Source organism: Schistocerca americana, chromosome 2, assembly GCF_021461395.2.
Source record: "Schistocerca americana isolate TAMUIC-IGC-003095 chromosome 2, iqSchAmer2.1, whole genome shotgun sequence".
Taxonomy (NCBI): domain Eukaryota; kingdom Metazoa; phylum Arthropoda; class Insecta; order Orthoptera; family Acrididae; genus Schistocerca; species Schistocerca americana.
Genome location: NC_060120.1, coordinates 25,624,752 through 25,636,400, shown reverse-complemented (window position 1 = coordinate 25,636,400; position 11,649 = coordinate 25,624,752). Strand labels below are relative to the sequence as shown.

General features: G+C 44.4%; 1 protein-coding gene across 1 annotated transcript in view; it reads left to right on the top strand.

The window, feature by feature from the left end:
- Nucleotides 1–644: 644 nt before the first annotated feature.
- Nucleotides 645–11,649, top strand: part of LOC124595597 — a 147,692-nt gene continuing 136,687 nt past the window's right edge. The window contains exon 1 of the mRNA XM_047134398.1: nucleotides 645–733. The gene's annotated coding sequence lies outside the window, so the exon portion shown is untranslated. The remainder of the gene's footprint in view (nucleotides 734–11,649) is intronic.

Here is an 11,649-nt window from a genome sequence, read left to right as displayed (position 1 = left end):
CAACTCTGGCAATAAATGGCGAACCGAATAACTGCTTGCATAAGCGTCAGAGGTGGACCAAGGTGTTACTGCTCAATCGTGATGCTCTTTTTCTTGATTAAATCTTCCAGTTTTTCTGAAACTGTAATCATCTGTTTGTCTGTACATGTGCGTCACGTCTAATAATTTCCGGTAATTATTTCGTGGTGCGTCTTCTGTATCCTCTTTTTTATCCGTCTTAGACTGTATATTGCCAATGCACCAACTACGCTCGTGTAGGCACGTAGAGCAATGTTTATAGTAGTGACATGGCCAAAATTTTCAGATCGTCGGTAAGTCTCTCTGCATTTGATTACAAGCCGCTGGACGACGGAGCAGATGTGATGTGTCGTTGCGATAACGGAATGTAATTACGGCAGTTAATAAATGGTAAAATTTTCTTCTCACAGTGGAAAGTGTCAGATGAAAAATGTCTGGGTTACGTGCTTTACCCGTGAGTGCATCCGGATCGCAGTGTTTGCCTTGGAGAGCACAAGGCGGCGCCTGTGAACCCCTGTGTACCGGCGCGCCGTGTGGCGTCACCGCGCGGCGCCGGCCAATGGCGTGGCGGGCGTGTTCCGCGAAGCACCCGCCGGAAGGTCGCGTATATCTGCGGATCTGCGCGCGCCCGCTGCTCCCAGTCGAGGCCCACAGCCGCGACCGCCGGCTGTCCGCACACACGTGCCGGCGCGGGAAGCACGCTGCGGGCGAGCAGGTAATGCGCGCCGCGTCAGGTAGTGTCAGGTCGCCGGACCGGCTTCCGGCCCGAGCGCTGTCAACACGTGTCGCACAGTGCAACGGCATGCGTCACGTGCAGAATCGGCTTCTCTGTTTTTTGCTGGTTTCCATCGCTAGCCGTTTTGTCTTCATGAAAGTGTGTGAGTGTGTGTGTGTGTGTGTGTGTGTGTGTGTGGGAGGGTGGGTGGGTGCTGTTCCTCTGCCAATATTTCCATTTTCGAAGCGTTAGCTTTATAATTTATGATATATATTATCACTCAACAGTCATCAGCCCAGAAGACCAGGCACTGCCTCAATAATCGTGACAGCACACGAAGAATAAATGTCCTGGCAGGGTCCCCTGCTTTCTACTTGTTGGTTCTTGTTCCAGTTTCCTTTTCTCTTTTAATTCAATACCAATCTTTTACTATTCTTTCTAGGCAGTACTCCACATCTTTTTATGAAAGACGCCACAAGCTGCTAAAATCTTCATTTTGCCGCAACCAATTTCGACAAAGTGCCATCATATGGAGGCTTTAGAATTTTAAAGTGGGAGTAGTTGTATTCTGGGCTAGATGATGTCGAGCCATAGTCCAAGACAGCTTCCTTTCACAGCATTTTACAGTAATAAAAGTTCTGAACATTTTAAAAACTAGTTACAAATGTGTAGACAGTTAAGCTATACATCAACAACCGTGCATTATTTTCTACCTTGAACCATAAGGTCTTTTTAAGATGGAAAACGTGACATTTTGATTTACAATGTTCCTCGTCTCGAAAATGGAAATTTGTGCTAGTTGTCCATAATTTCTGTTTCAAAATGTTTTAACTTGTCGATTTTTTTAATAATACATCTTCTTAATTTGCTGTCACTAATTGGGTATTGGTATGTAGTAAAATAATAACGTATCACGTAGGCTATTAATTACAGTACTGACAAGATTTTCTCGACAGCAACAGTATTAAATTTGAATACAATACTTATCCTACATACATGACGATGTTGTATCTGGGAACAGTTTTTCAGATTTGGAAAAATTTTACTTTTACGGAATATTTTTTTTTTCAAGAAAATACCGCAGCACTCAACGCAATCGCTATAGAATCACTTTACTGGAAGGACTAATTTAGGGCGCAGTCGGGGATGATACAATATCACATCCTCCATCTCTGTCATTTAAAGCATTTGTTTACATTCTCCTGAAACGTACAAAAATCTTTCTCGTGCTCGCCTGGCGAATTGGCGCCTTTTATTATGCAGTAGCCTAACACAGCGATCTCAATCGTTCTTAACACTTGATCAGCCTCTTGAGTTCGCTTGCTCCTCAATATATTCTTTATCTGATGGCCTCCAGTCTTCACTCGTCTGCTATTTTTATTCTCCCTCATCTTTGTTTAGACCTACCACGTGATCATAGTTTTTTAAAACATATTGAGTCTTTCGTATCTGCCTTCCAGATTGTTCATGTTCCTGCGCCATAGAGAAAACTAGTCGACAACTGTTGTCTCTCCCTATCTAGAACATTTGCATTAACGAGGAGAAGGGGAAACGGAAACTTAGATATCTTGAGCTGATCTTATGAGGTGGTTCATGTTGCTTTACTTCATTGTTAGGTCTAATTAAAATAAAGCATCCTTATTTCTAATATCATTTCTGCTGAGGGCACCACCATCCAAGAAACATTCGCCACAATATAAACAGCCAATACCTTTTGCTCATCTATGTCTACATCACTACTGGTTCATCGAACCGCCTTCAGATTATTGCTCTACCATTCCACTCTCGAACAGCGCGCGGGATAAACGAGCGTTTAAACCTTTCTTGTGCGAATTCTGATTTCTCTTATTTTATCACTATGACCGTTTTTCCGTATGTAGATTGGCACCAATAAAGTGTTTTTGCATTGGGAGGAGAAAGCTGGTGACTGAAATTTCGTGAGAATACCTCACCGAAACGAAAAAAGCCTTCGTTTCAATGAACTGCCGACCAAACAGAGGACGGACAAGCGTAATGTAGGCAGACACTTTAGTAGACCTGTCGCATCTTCTAATGTTCTGTTAACAAAATGCAGTTTTGGGTTGTCCTTCCTACAAAATTATCAATGTGATTGTTTGAATTTCAGTCGTTCGTAGTTGTAATCCCTGGGTTTTGCATCACCTCGGTTCCGACAGTTCCGGAACCTGTACAGATAAACGGAATAGAGATCAACAGAAACATCATTTCCGCCCTTTTTATTGCTCATGAAAACCACACATTGCATGTTGTAGCACCATACAGCGAGACCTTCAGAGGTGGTGGTCCAGATTGATGTACACACCGGTACCTCTAATATCCAGTAGCACGTCCTCTTGCATTGATGCATCCCTGTATTCGTCGTCGCATACTATCCACAAGTTCATCAAGGCACTGTTGGTCCAGATTCTCCCACTCCTCAACGGCGATTCGGCGTAGATCCCTCAGAGTGGTTGGTGCGTCACGTCGTCCATAAACAGCCCTTTTCTACCTATCCCAGGCATGTTCGATAGGGTTGATGTCTGGAGAACATGCTGGCCATTCTAGTCGAGCGTTGTCGTTATCCTGAAGGGAGTCATTCACAAGATGTGCACGATGGGGAAGCTAATTGTCGTCCATGAAAACGAATGCCTCACCAATATGCTGCCGATGTGGTTGCACTATCGATCAGAGGATTGCATCAGCGGCGTGCGTCGGCCCCACATAATGCCACCCCAAAACAGCAGGGAACCTCCACCTTGCTGCACTCGCTTGACAGTGTGTCTAAGGCGTTCAGCCTGACCGGGTTGCCTCCAAACACGTCTCAGACGATTGTCTGGTTGAAGGCATATGCGACACTCATCGGTGAAGATAACGTGATGTCAATACTGAGCGGTCCCTTCGGCGTGTAGTTGGGCCCACCTTACGGCGCTGCATGGTCCCATGGTTGCAAAGATGTACGCCGGGAGTGAAGTTGCACATAATGCAGCTATGGCGCCCAGTTTGAGTCGAAACACGACGTGCTGTGCTTGCACGAAAATCATTATTCAACATGGTGGCATTGCTGTCAGGGTTCCTCCGAGCCATAATCCGCAGGTAGCGGTCATCCACTGCCGCAGTAGCCATTGGGCGGTCTGAGCGAGGAGTGTCATCGACAGTTCCTGTCTCTCTGTGTCTTCTTCCATGTCCGAACAACGTCGCTTTGGTTCACTCCGAGACACCTAGACACTTCCCTTGTTAAGAGCCCTTTCTAGCACAAAGAAACAATGCGGACGCGATCGAACCGCGGTATTGACCGTGTAGGCATTGTTGAACTACAGACAACACAAGCCGTGTATCTCCTTCCTGGTGGAGTGACGAACTGATCGGCCGTCGGACCCCCTCCGTCTAATAGGCGCTGCTCATGCATGGTTGTTTACCTCTTTGGGCGGGTTTTGTGACATCTTTGAACAGTCAAATGGACTGTGTACGTGATACAGTATCAACAGTCAACATCTACCTTCAGGAGTTCTGGGTACTGGGGTATGCAAAACTTTTTTTGATGTGTGTAGTTCAACTTACAGGCTTTAGGTGTAACCTAAATTTAACGGGTTCCTTTTAGTGCTGCTGTTGATGACCTCACACTTTTCATTATTTAGAGTCAATTACCACTTTTTGCACCGCACACGTAATTGTCTGAATCAGTTTTCAGTTGGTATTGATCTTCTGATGACGTTACTAGACGATAAATAAGAGCATTATCTGTAAACTAAGAGGACTGTTTAAATTGTCTCCTAAATCGTTTATATGCTTTAGATTAGGAACAGCAGGGCACCTGTAACACATCCTTGGGTGATGCCAGATATCTCTGCCGTTTTACTCGATGCCTTTCCGTCAGTTACTACGAACTGTGATCCTCCTGTCAAGAAATGATGGTGAGCATAATATTAATGAAACTATTTAGTTGGTGCCTAAGTTCGTAGCTTTTTTCCCATAAGTTTAATAAACACGGCAGATATAGGTAATAGAGACTTAAGTCATCAATAACATATTCTCCATCACTATTTGAAACACTATGCCAACGATGCGGTAACTTTTCGATTCCGCGGTTGTAGAAATCACCTGGTTTTCAGGGGAAGAACTCGCTGGGCCATGTTCGGAGCGCAGAAGATTGTCCGACAGAGAGCGGAAAATGTGAAAATGCGAGGACGCATTATCAGGTGAAAAAGGTGGATGCGGACTGACTGCTTACCCAACTCTCTTATAGCTTGTTTTGTCAGTTTAACAGAATGCGAGTTGCCGTTACCATGGAGTAGCATCGCTTCACACAGTCTTTCTGATAGTGTTCTTGGACTGCCGGCCGGGGTGGCCGAGCGGTTCTAGGCGCTACAGTATGGAACCTCGCGACCGCTACGGTCGCAGGTTCGAATCCTGCCTCGGGCATGGGTGTGTGTGATGACCTTAGGTTAGTTAGGTTTAAGTAGCTCTAAGTTCTATGGGACTGATGACCTCAGAAGTCCCATAGTGCTCAGAGCCATTTGAACCATTTTTTTGTTCTTGGACTGCATCTGAAAGACGTCTCGACTGTTGACAATAAATATCAGCAGCGATGGTTACACCTCGGGGAAGCAGTTTATAGTAGAGCACACCGTCGCTGTTCTACCATTTGCGTAACATTATCTTTTGTGGATGTGTGCAGGTCTTTGTACGCGGAGTTGCTGCTTTGTTTGGGCTCAACCATTCCTGTCTTTTCCCAATGTTGGCATAAAGACACCATTTCTCGTCGCAAGTAATGATACAGGGTAGGAATGGTCGGTGTTGTTCGCAAGCCAGCCGATGACGAGTGAGTAGGGATGCACACATGGCGACCCACTGATTTTTGTGATTTTGGCGTAGTGCACGCGGTACACACACACACACCCGATTTTTGAATGTCCTCTATTGCATACAAATGTCGCAAGATGGCAGAATGATCACAGTTGATCACATCTGCCATTCTCGAGTCCACTGACGTGGATAATTGTGGGTTAACGTGTTCAAACGGTCTTCACCTAACACCGAAGGTGTTCCTGAACGTGGAGAGTCACTAATGTCTAAACCATCATCCTTACCACGGAAAAACCATTTTCTTTCCAATGGCATTATCCCCGTACGCAAGAATATGTCAGAAATGTTCCGATTCTCCACTTGGCTTTCCATATTCTAGCGTCCACAGCTCCACTCATTATCTCCAAACGACAAAATGATAAAGAAACTTTCCTGGCAGATTAAAACTGTGTGCCGGACCGAGACTCGAACTCGGGACCTTTGCCTTTCGCTGGCAAGTGCTCTACCATCTGAGCTACCCAAGCACGACTCACGCCCTCTCCTCACAGCCTTTACTTCTGCCAGGACCTCGTGTCCTACCTCCCAAACTTTACAGAAGCTCTCCTGCGAACCTTGAGAAACTAGCACTCCTGAAAGAATGTATATTGCGGAGACATGGCTTAGCCACAGCCTGGGCGATGTTTCCAGAATGAGAATTTCACTCTGCAGCGCACACTCCGCTGCAGAGTGAAATTCCCATTCCGAACATGATAAAGTGTAAACTCAAATAGCAACAGGGAACCACAAATAAAAAATCGATAAATAAACCCATAGCAACCGGAATACTAACACGCAAAACAAGAACGCTTAGAACTTATGCACCAACCCAACATAAACGTGAATAGCCGTCTGGCTATGAACACGACAGTTAAAAACTTGTGAAACTGACACCTAAGCTGATAGAATCAGAACTTTGGAAGTCTACAGAGAACTAACGTATTTTAAACTTTATTTTTATGGACAAGCCTTACACATACACGTAATAAACTGTTATATTTTGCAAAAGTTTTTGGGTGAAGTTCTTTTGTAACTAATTCATATTTGATAATCAAAATATCCGCGGGTGAACTGCCTGTCTACAGTGCCCGTTGGACACTGTAGACCGGCAGTACACCCGTGGATATTTTGATTATCAAATACGCCGGGAGAAACTCAAGAATCACAACAATTCATATTTGGCTCTGTTTCGAAATATCTGGTTGACTGGTGGCATTAGTGGGCGCCAAATCACATACTAATTATTTTTGCCCCCCTGTCCTTTCAAATTTACCAGGTTCACTTGAAAACACTGCATCGTTTTGCTGGACAGGTGTTAAGAAAAGAAACAAATCTCTACTTCCTTAGAACCCGTGACACATTGCATATGCAATCTACTAATGATTCATAATAATTCAGGTCTACGGAAATATAGATTTTTCACTCTGAAATTTGAGATAAAATGTGAGTCGTGTCAGTGATACAAGTATCCTACCATTACTATTGCTAGGAATTTTATACTATTAAAAGAACTATTGCGTGATCTGACTGCAACTCGGGGCTGTAACTCAGGTATTAGTGTTTTAAAGCCCGTTCACGATGTGGGCATTAGAGACGGAACGCAAGTTGGGGTTGCCAGAGGATGAGGAAGGATATTGACTGCATCACTTTCCATCTGGGAATTTACCTTAAGGATTTAGAAGAAAATGAAACTTAGATGTGGGTGGCCTGAGGTATATTTGAAACCCACCCACCTCGAATGAGAGTCCAGTGCCTTAACGGCTGCGCCACCTCGCTCGCGTTGAGTCTACGTTCACATCTGGGATCGATTCACTGTAAGTCTCGGATAAAGAAAGACTAAAGTGATGTCCTGTTGATTATATTTGTATTACTCGAGGCAACATCCATTGAAGTGTGATTGTACAGAGTAAGTCTGCATTAAGAATTAGCTTCCTCGTTGCACATACAAATACGAGAGGCCTTCAATTAGTAATGCAACATTTTTTTTTTCCTCAATCAGTTTCGGTTGAGAAAATACGGAATTTGTTGTGGGACATCGTGGAATATTCCCGCTTCAGTCCCTATTCTTTCATGAAGTTCCAATAACTGGGGGCGCTCAGTCCCTGTTGTTTCATGAAGTTCCAATAACTGGGGGCGCTGTAGGTAGCGTTCAAAGTGGCGTCTGTAACGAAGGTATGTCCCAAGCAGAGAGCTGTCACTGAGTTTCTCTTGGCAGAAATCCAGAGCATCGCAGACATTCATAGGCACTTACAGAACGTCTACGGAGTCCTGGCAGTGAACAAAAGCACGGTGAGACGTTGGGCGAAGCGCCTGTCATCACCGCAACAACGTCACGCAATCCCGTCCGATCTTCCGCGAGCCCGCCGGCCGAACACAGCCGTGGCTCCTGCAGTGTTGGAACGTGCGGACAGTCTCATTCGAGGTGATCGACGGATCGCAATCAAACAACTCGCTACACAATTGGACGTCTCCATTGGTTGTGCTGACACATTCGTCCACCAGTTGGGATACTCAAAAGTGTGTGCCTGCTGTATTCCCCGCCGTATAACAGGAGATCATAACAGAGCAGCGAAGGGCGATCTGTGCGGAATTGCTTGCGCGTTATGAGGCTGATCATGACAGTCTTTTTTTCGGATGATGGGTAGGCTATTGATGCAGCAAGATGTTGTCTTCGACATAGATCACTAGAGTGGTACCCTGCGTGCAAACAGGCCCTCGCAGTAAGGTGGCATAAGGTCGTCGCATTGAACAGAGATTATGATGAAAATAGGGTTTTGTAGCCCATAGAGTGTGGAATATTATTGTGTATTGAAATCCTGAATCAAGCCAACCTGCTTTCAAAAAAAAAATATGTGTCGCATTATTTACTGAATGCCCCTCGTATTTTGTGAGTGGGCCGACTCTCAGTATAGCAGAGGTCGTCAGATACTATGCGACATGCGCAACAAAGTATCGCAGTGCAGATTCAGCAGTTAGTATGGATCAGTCTGTGTAATACTGGAAAGTGAATTCTCTCGAACCTTCCATTCTGTTGCGTCTGCGACAGTACAATTGGGATGCAGTGACTCTGCTGCTGAAAAGGCAATGCATGCTCATATTCCTGAATGGACAATGGAGTGAGAAAGAAAATCTTACTATATCGAACAGAAACACAAAAGCCTTTCTCGGGTGATTAAATGTTCCTGATACGTGCTGCTATTCATCTGCTACACTGTTAATTCTTAGATCTTAACAAAAATAAACTCCATATTCGTTTTGTTTGTGCATTGCACAGACCCACCTTCAGTGGCGACGCACGCTATTGGTCTTTTGCTTGAGGTTTTTGCATTAGTCCATCCTCTGCTGCATTTATATAAATACTAACTCAGCACAGAAGGTGGCCTTTTAGTATCTCCATTCTATCTATCCATCTATCGCTTGAGCCTTGTCCCGCAGTTACACAGCGTCAGCCATTGGTACTCGGATTTGGCATGTTCAATGTTTAAGGGATGGCCGGATGCCCTTCCTGCCGCCACCCCGTACCCCCCAGGACGGAATTAGTGTACCCCCAACTGTCTGCGTCGAGTGTAATCCATGGAATAGTGCGAAAGTGTTCAGATGGCTGTGAGCCGTGCAACTGAGGCGGAACATGGGGACCAGCCCGGTATTCACCTAGCGGGATGTGGAAAACCGCCTAAAAACCACATCCAGGCTGGCCAGCACATCGGCCCTCGTCGTTAATCCGCCGGGCGGATTCGATCCGGGGCCGGCGCGCCTACCCGAGTCCAGGAAGCAACGCGTTAGCGCTCTCGGCTACCCAGGGGGGTTTTAGTATCTCCATCTACGCAGTGAGATTGCTTTTTTGTATATATTTTTTGTGGTTTTGTGTCTATCTAAAAATTCTCGTAAATATCAGATAGGTCGATATTCATGTGAAGGCGGAACTGCCGACGACACTGCAAAATATCAAGAAGGAAATCGAGTACAGAAAAAAGTATTTCCTTTCAGTTGCACGGAAGTCGAGCGCTAAAAATAATATTCAGCTGTTATCTCTAACATTAGCATCAATGATTTACATACAGAAAAAGTGTTGATATCTAGTATGTGAGTAATTGCTATGGCTATTTATCGTCAGAACGAATTTGACACATATACAACAAGTACACGCACAGAAATCGGTAACCTTCAGTTTCTTGATACAATAAATTCGCTCCTGTGTCCAATCGCTTGTTTCAATAAACTAAAGTTAAATTGCAATATTTTTAAAAGTCTTCGCAGAAACTACGAAATCCAAATCTTATTATGTTAAGGGCTTTGGTGGACTATTTTAAAGCATGTAATATTCCCAGAAAATCCCGTAACCTGGGCGTCTTAGTAACAAGAAAGAATTGCTGCAGTGGTATAATCGGTAAACGTGCTGATTCTTTCTTGCCGAACGAGGAAATTAGTGTCTTTCTTGTGACCTTTTGATAAGTTATCGTCGTATGTTTAGTAAATTTTTGTGATTGAAGAGACTGTTTATGTTTATCAACAGTTTAAATTACGTCTTCGGGCAGTTACTACCAGGTGTAGAAGTATGAAACCGGAATTTCCCTATAGATGGTGTTAGTAGTCAGTGTAGTGCCCACGAGGCCGCGCCTGTAGCGCCTTCTGTTTCCTGTAACGGCTGACGATCAATGTCAACACACAGTAACCCAAGTTCCATACATGGGTATCTGTTTCAAACCCGTAGACATGTCGACTTTTGTGCCTAAGAGCTACGATTCGGGGACAGCATTGGTTTTCTGTACATCATTTGAAGAAAAGTGATGCAGAATCGCATCGAAAGCGTGTCGAAGCTTTCGGCGAACATGCCCATGGCAAAACACAGTGTTTCTAGTGGTTAAAAAAATTGAAAAGCGATGATTTTGACGTGAGAAACGACGTGCTTGGTAAACCACCGAAAAAGTTCTAAGACGTCGAATTGCAGGCCTTACTGCATGAAGATGATACTGAAACTCAACAGGAACTCGCGGAACAATTGAATGTGACGCAGGAAGCCTTTTCTCTTCGGTTGAAAGCTGTGGGAGAGGGAGAGGTGCAGAAATTGGGAAGACGCGCTCCGCAATAACTGAATGAAAGACAGCAGGAAAATAAAGACCATTTGCGAAATGCTGCTCGCCAGATGCAAAAGAAAGTCTTTTTCTCCATAGAATAGTGACAGGTGATGAAAAATGGATATATTTTGAGAATCCTAAGCGTCGTAAATCATGGGTGAATCCAGGAATACCATCGACATCTACTACAAAACCAAATCGCTTTGGAAAGAAGACAATGCTCTGTGTCTGGTGGGATCAGAAGGGTGTCATCTATAATGAGGTGCTAAAACTTGGTGAAACCGTTAACGCTGATCGCTACCAAGGCAAATGACCGATTTAAATCGAGCATTACGTGAAAAACGACCGGAATATGGAAAAAAGGCAACACAAAGTTATTGTGCTCCATGATAACGCCCCATCAACAAACACAGCAAAACGGGTCAGGGAAATGATCGAGGCATTCAGTTGGGAAATACTAGAGCATGCGGCTTATTCTCCAGACTTGGCTCCGTCCGATTATCATCTATCTGCATCATTGAGACACGCTCTCGCTGAAAAACGCTTCAATTCGAACAAAAATGTACGTAAATGACTTGCTGACTGATTCGCTTTAAAAGAAGAGCTGTTTTTTTTGTGTGGCATTCATAGCCTGCCGGAGAGGTGGGAAAAATATATAAATAGCAATGGAGATTATTTTGAATAAAATATTGTTTATCAGTTTCAAACAACAGACGTTATTGCATCCAGATTCCGGTTTCATATCTCTACAGCTGGTACTTACCGGCAGGTTGAGAGTCGTGGTAGGCGTGAAGGCCTGCGCTAAGTAGCTTTCCGTGTCACTGTTTACTAACAACAGTGACACGAGAAGTCACTTGGTGCAGGTCTTCAGACCTTCAAAGTGAAGGTAATGGGGAAACCGGTCAAAATGACAAACTGTGAAAGAAAAAAACTTCATTCAATCACATAAAATTCAGGAAATCAGCAGCGTTTTGTAACAGGAAGATAACATAAAGAGCCGGCTGT